The sequence below is a fragment of the Psammomys obesus genome, unplaced genomic scaffold (assembly GCF_907164565.1).
Source record: "Psammomys obesus unplaced genomic scaffold, mPsaObe1.curated_primary_1811, whole genome shotgun sequence".
NCBI classification, from domain to species: Eukaryota; Metazoa; Chordata; class Mammalia; order Rodentia; family Muridae; genus Psammomys; species Psammomys obesus.
Genome location: NW_026594091.1, coordinates 785,003 through 791,983, shown reverse-complemented (window position 1 = coordinate 791,983; position 6,981 = coordinate 785,003). Strand labels below are relative to the sequence as shown.

Genomic DNA, 6,981 nt, shown 5'->3' with positions numbered 1-6,981 from the left:
AGCCAACCTGATTTAAGAGATGGCTGATGAGAAAAGCGCCTTGCATATAGTAGGTGGTCAATAAGTAGCTAATGTCACTCTGTAACCCTTTTCACAAGGGTTCTGTCTGGTTAATAACATTATGAAGAGTTGGGCACTTTACAAGAAGCTACTCAGAGTGCACTGTACTGGAGATGTTTTTCAAATGGTAGTCAGGGACTGGCAGAATGGCTCAGCTGGTCAAGGTGCTTGCCGGAGTTCAGTCTTGAGGTCTCATATGGAAAAAGAAAGAGCAGACTCCAGAAAGTTGTATTTTGAACTTCATAGGCACACCCTTTCGTGAGCACACCCACATGTGTATGTCCAAACACACACAAATAAATAAAATTGAAAACACTTTTTAAAAACTGTGGTTAGTGGGAAACATCCTAGGTAGAAGTACTAAAAATAATTCCTTCATCCAGATGAACAAATTGAGACTCAGTGAAGTTAAAGCTGTTGCACAAGGCCACACAGCAAACAAGAAGTAGAGCCTCTGGGATTAGAACTTAATTTCAGGACTGGGGATGTAGCTCAATATTTGCCTAGCATGCGCTAGACCCAGAGTTCAAACTGTTTTTTGGCAGACCCAGTACTGCCAAAAAACAACAACAACAACAACACACACACACACACACACACACACACACACACACACACACTATAAAGAGATAGATGGTTGAGGCTCGGAAAAGCAAATTGACTTGAACCAGATATACAATATCAGAGGCAGAGCAATGCACCTACGTCAGAGGCCTGGTAGCACATGCCTGTTATCTCAGTTATTCTAGAGGCTGAGGTAGGAAGAGTTCAAGGCCTGTCTTAGTATAACTCTGCTACTGTTTATTTTATTTTATTTTTTTTACTTCTTGTTTTTTTTTCCTTTTCAGTGTGGGGGAATTGAACCCAGAGCCTTGTGCATATTAGGCAATTGCTATCCCCAGCCCTTAGTTTATTTTTATTTTATTTTTTTAACTTATTTTTTTGTTTTATTTTATTTTGGAGACAAAGTCTAACTATGTAGCCTTAGCTGTCCTGGAACTCTTTTTGAAGACTAGGCTGGCTTTGAACTCAAAGATCTGACTGCCTCTGCCTTGCAAGTGCTGGGATTAAAGGTGTGTGCCACATGCCTGCTTGGTTTTTTTATTGATGTATGTGTGCCTCTATGAATTTATGTCTATTATGTAAGAGCCCTCAGAAGCCAGAGGAGGGTTTTGGCTCACCTAGAACTGGAGTTACAGGTACTTGTAAGCCACCATGTGGGTGCTGGGAAACAAGCCCAGGTCCTCTGCAAGGGCAGTAAATGCTCTTAACTGCTGACCCATCTCTGTAGCCTCATTGCTGTGTTTTTAACATAAAAACATTGATTCGTTGATTATTTGTTTTGTTTAGATGGAGGTTGTGAGCCCTCACCCACTACAGAACATGTAGATATCAGAAGACAGCTTTGGAAGTCGGTTCTCTCTTTCTACTGTGTGGGTTCTGGTGAGTAAACTCAGCTCATCACCAAGGTGCTTGGTGGTGGCAAGCACCTTTCTAAGGAGCCATCTTACCAGCCTTTAAAAATTTCATTTCAAAGAAATTCCTGGAAGCTGGGCTTGGTGGCCTGTGCCTACAGTCAAGTCCAAACTCTCAGGAGAATGAAGCAGGATGGCTGCTGTAAGTTTCAATACAACCAGAATCACATGGCAATAAAGTCTGTAAGACTCTAGGTAGAAAAACAAAAGGCTGGAATGGAGCTCAGTGACAGTGTTTACTTAACATATTTGAGATGCTGGGTTCTATCTCTAATATTACACATGGGGTGGGGGCAGATTCATGAAGCTATGTTGCCTTTTCCTGAGAATCTATGGGCAGTTTTTGGTTGCTCAGGGAGGAACATTTTCTTCAGTGATATAGCCACTGGCCAGGTGCCCACACTCCTGTAAATAAACCTTTTCCCACACTCCTTATTAGCTTATTCCTTCCAAAAAAAGGTAAATACATTAGTCTAAAAAAAAATCTGATTGTGATAATATATGCCTGTAATCCCAGCAAGAGACTCACTGAGAATTCAAGGGTAGTATACCAGATGTGGTTAGGGTTAGGGTTACTGTCTCAAAAGCAAAGCAAAGCAAACAAAGGAACAAAAATTCGGCCCTGGAGAGTGAGTTAACAATACTTGCTGCCTTAACAGAGGACCTGGGATTGGTTCCCAGAACCTACATAGTGGTTCACAGCTATCTGTAATTCCAGTTCAAGGGGATCCAATTCCCTCTTCTGGCCTCTTCAAGCACACTGGAGACACATAGTATACCTACATGCATGCAGACAAAACACTCATACATGTAAAATAAAGTTAAAACATAATTAATAAAATTAATAACAAATAAGTTAAACAAGATAACAGCAACAAACCCAATGTCTCTTGAAGACCAGACAATTCACTGTACAGTTTAAGTCCAAATTCTGGCACTGTCCCTTGCTAGCTGTGTAACTTTGAGTAAACAGGCATCTCTTTCTGAACTTAAGCAGTGAAGCTAATTACTAGATTTATGTCGTAGTTTTGTTGTGAAGACCCAATGAAATCAATAGCTCTGGAACTGTTTCCCATCCTAAAGACTGGGAGGCTAGCCTCTGAGACTCATATAACTGATTCTCCCAGTCGGTTACAGAGTTGGGAGTGAGAAATGATTGAACCAGTGCTACATGAAGTCACTCTGAGCCAGATCTAGGACTCTTCCAGAATTCACTGAAGAGAATGAAGATGGGCATGACAGATCCATTAACAAATAGAACATTTCAAAGAAGACTCGGTGCCATGAGGTGGAGGGCAAGGATACCTGTGTCGTTTTAGCCAGAGTAGTCTGAGAGAGGTACTCCAGGGAGACACTTAACAAGGAGATACTTAACAACAATCGTTTGAAGTTAAAGCATTTTATGTGCATTGTTTATGTTTATTTCATTTTTTTAAATGTTTTTTTTAAAGATTTATTTATTTATTATTTATACAGTATACTGTCTGCATATGTGCCTGCAGGCCAGAAGGGGGCACCAGATCTCATTATAGATGGTTATAAGCCACCATGTGATTGCTGGGAATTGAACTCAGGACCTTTCGAAGAACAGTCAGTGTTCTTAACCTCTGAGCCATCTCTCCAGCCCTGCATTGTTTATTTTTGAGACAGGGTCTCATGTAGCCCATACTGTCCTCAAACTCTGTATGTAGCTGAGGATGACCTTGAATTTGTGATCCTCCTGATTGCGTGTCCTGACTCCTGTGCTGACAAGTTTGTACTCTCATACTTTGAGTGCTGGGTCACAAGTGTGGACCCCTATGCACAGTGTGTGTGCATGCGTGTGTTCTCCCCTTCCACCATGTGGCTCTGGGAATAGAACGCAGGTCACCAGTGCCTTTACCATTTTACCAGCTGATGTTTTTGTTTGGTTTTTGGTTTTTGGTTTTTGGTTTTTGAGGCAAGGTCTTTTGTAACCCAACCTGGCTTCTAGCTCTCTGTAGCCAAAATAAACTTGAACTGTTGATTCTCCTGCCTCAGTGTCTAGAATGCTGGAATCACAGGCATATGCCACTATGCCCAGTGTTGTTGTTACTATTTTTAGCAATTGATGGTCTGATATGAGCAGATTTACTAGTGTTGGTCTCTGCAATAGTAGGTGAAGTAAGGAGCTGTGATGACTCCTGTAATGTACACTTGTTTGTATACATTCTAAGATCTCTCATCTTCTAGCACTTGGAAGAGAGAGGCCGGAGAATAAGGAGTTCCTGCCTGAGCTGTATAGTGAGGCCTTGTCACCAAGGAAAGAGAGAGAGAAAGACAGAGAGACAGAAAGAGCAAGTGAACTGGCGATGTAGTTCAGCTGGTAAAGTGTTTGTCTAGCATGTTTGAAGCTCTGTGTTCCATCCCTGAACTACATACACCAAACATGGTATTCCTAGAATGACAATATTTAGAAAGTGAAGGGGCAAAGATGAAGTGTTCGAAGTCAAGACTGCAGAGATGACTCAGCGTTAAGAGCAATGGCTACTTTTCCAGAGGACCTGGTCAATTCCCAGCATCCACTTGGTGGTTTAAAACCATCTGTAACACCTGTTCCAGGGATCTTATGCCCTCTTGTTGCCTCACAGGCACCAGACATGCATGTGGTGCGTTGGTATTTATGAGGGCAAAATGGCCATGCTCATAAAATAAAATAGAAATAACACAGTTTAAAAACTTTAAAAATGATAGTTCAAGGTCATCTTAGGTTGTATAGTGAATTCTAGGCCAGCCTAGAAATCCTGTTTTTAAAGAAAAAGAGAAAAGGAAGGTGGGAGAGAAAAAAGGAAGGAAAGGGAAAGAAGCTAAAACGAATCATCAGAGGTTGAGGTGGAATTTTTTCTGCATGCATTCTCTAGTTGGGCCCAGCACTTCCCCACTGACTCTCAACTGTACATACTGGTTGAAGTGTCCACAGCAAAGGAGGCCTGGCCAATGCCCTGTGGCTGTTATCACCAGCTCTCAGCCTTCCTCCTACATGTGTCTGACTTTGGTTGATACTTGCTTATCTGACCTCTGGCTCAGCTGTGGAGGCCTAGGAGGTCATGCTGGGTTTTTAGCTGAGCTCCTCAGGGAAGAGCTGATCTGTCAGCAGACCGTCTGGGTACAAAAAGTCAGTTAATAATTTATGGCCCATGTCTTTAGATCTCAGATTTTCACAGGCAGGACTGCTAAGAGTTGACTTGGCCCTATCAAGGCTGGCCCTATCAGTTGGAACTTACAAATACCATTAGGGTTGCTGTGGGCTCCAGATTAGAGACAAAAGTCCTGGGTGTTGGACAAATTGAGACCAGTGATCTTTGGCTTTGGATTGATGACTAAGGAGCCTTCTGTTACTTTCATGGATTTCTCAGAACTCCCAGGCCTGATGGCACAGTCATATGATTACTTGAGGAGCTGAGGCAGGAGGGTCTTGAGTTCCAGGCAAGGTTCAGGCCATGTCAGCCTGGGCACTCTGTCTAAAATTAAAACTTTATAGGCCGGGGTTGGAGAAATGGCTCAGGAGTTAAGAGCACTGGCTGTTCTTCCAAAAATCCTGAGTTCAATTCCCAGCAACCACATGGTGGCTCACAACCATCTAGAATGAGATCTAGTGCCCTCTTCTTTCATACAAGCACACATGCAGACAAAACACTATTAAAAAAAAAAAAAAAACTTTATAGGCCAGTGAGATAGCTCACAGGGTAGAGTGCTTACCAGCAAGCCTGATGACCTGAATTTGAACCCCCAGAACCCTCTTGGTAGGAGAAAACTGTTGCAAGTTGTCTTCTGACCTTCACGTACATTATGTGGCACATCTACTCCCTCCTCCACAAATAAATGGAATATAAAATTAATAAAAAGTTTTGAAAGTCAAAAAGGAAACATTTAAAAGTGTGTGTTGGGGGAAGAGTTGGGAGTATAGCTTAGTGGTAGAATGCTTGCCTAGTAAAACAAGTCTCTAAGTTCAACTACTAGAAAGGAAAAACATTCTTATTTTAAAAATATATTTATTTATTGTGTTCTGTCTGCATGTGTGCCTGCATGCCAGAAGAGGACATCAGATCTCATTAATGGTTATGAGCCACCTTGTGGTTGCTAGGAATTGAACTCAGGACCTTTGAAAGAGCAGCCAGTGCTCTTAACCTCGGAGAAAACATTCTTAGAAGAAATGTACACAGAGATTGGGAAGCCAGAATCCTACTCATGCTACTCTGGAGAAGAAGACTAGGCTGTATAGGGTTCCTATTTGATGATCAGATCCTGAGACAGAGGGCAGACCTCACCAAAGTCACCCAGAGCAGACTTTAGATGGATACTGAGATATTTATTATTTTCTGTAGCCTCTCCTTGGGAACTGAGAACAGAGCAACTGGTCTTCTGAGGACATCATCATTTCCTTGATGAACTGAGGTCTCCCAGAGTGCACAGTCTGACAGAGGCCATGAGTCACAAGGAGCCTGAGTGACTCACCATTCTGGTGCAGAATATTAAGTTTCTAGTTCTCTCTCTCTCTTTCTGTGTGTGTGTGTGTGTGTGTGTGTGTGTGTGTGTGTGTGTGTGTGTTAGGAATTGAACCTAGAGTCTCACACAGGCTAGAGCATGCTTTACTACTATTCCATATATCCCAGACCCTCACTGGATTCTAGATAGGTACTTTACCTCTGAGTTGTGCTTGCAGCATCTCTAGATGCACTCTGCTTTTACTAAAGACAGTTGAACATGTTCTGAGCCTCAAGGCTCTGGTCTTAGATAGAACAGCATGATTCTGGCTGTGTAAAAAACTGAGCAAAGGACCTGGCACACAGTAGGTGTGCAATCACTTTCACTTGCTGTTCTAACAAGTGACCTGGAGACTGACTGGCAGGTTTGGAAGTGGGGCAATACCTGGCTTTTTCTAGAAGAATGAGAGAAAATCTAGCACACGCCCCAGCTGTCCTCCAAGCCTGGCCTAAGTTGTCTTCATCAGCTCATAGAGTTCTCACACCTACATCTTACAGATGCAAATAGTGATTCAAAGAGGCACGTCTTTGTCCATAGTCTTAGAGCCCTGTTTTAGTGTCATTTTTGTTGCACTGATAAAATACCATGACAAAAGCAATTTAGGGGAGAAGAAAGGATTTATTATAGCTCACAGTTTCAGGCCATCACTTTAGGGAAATTACAGTGGCAAGAGCTGGAGGGCATTCATCATATCACATCTATAATCAGGGACAGCGAGCAATGAATGAATGCAGGCTAGTGCCCAGCTCACTCTGTCCTTTTCATTAGTGAAAAGGACATTCAGGCTGGGGCTTCCCACTTCAAGTACTCAATGGAGAAAATCCCTAGGTAGGAGAGAGTCCAGCTGTTTCAGCAGGTAAAAGCACTTTCCACCAAGCCTGATGACCTAAACTCAAACCCTAGGACCCATATTGTGGAAGCAGAGAACTGAATCCGGCAAGCT

General features: G+C 42.5%; 1 protein-coding gene across 2 annotated transcripts in view; it reads left to right on the top strand.

Annotated features, from left to right (window-relative positions):
* Marchf2 (membrane associated ring-CH-type finger 2) overlaps positions 1 to 6,981 on the top strand; it is a 28,833-nt gene that overhangs the window by 359 nt on the left and 21,493 nt on the right. The window contains exons 2-3 of one of the 2 annotated variants that reach the window (XM_055617879.1): positions 1,411 to 1,503; positions 5,879 to 6,015. The gene's annotated coding sequence lies outside the window, so the exon portion shown is untranslated. The remainder of the gene's footprint in view (positions 1 to 1,410; positions 1,504 to 5,878; positions 6,016 to 6,981) is intronic. The other variant, XM_055617878.1, reaches the window with a different exon arrangement.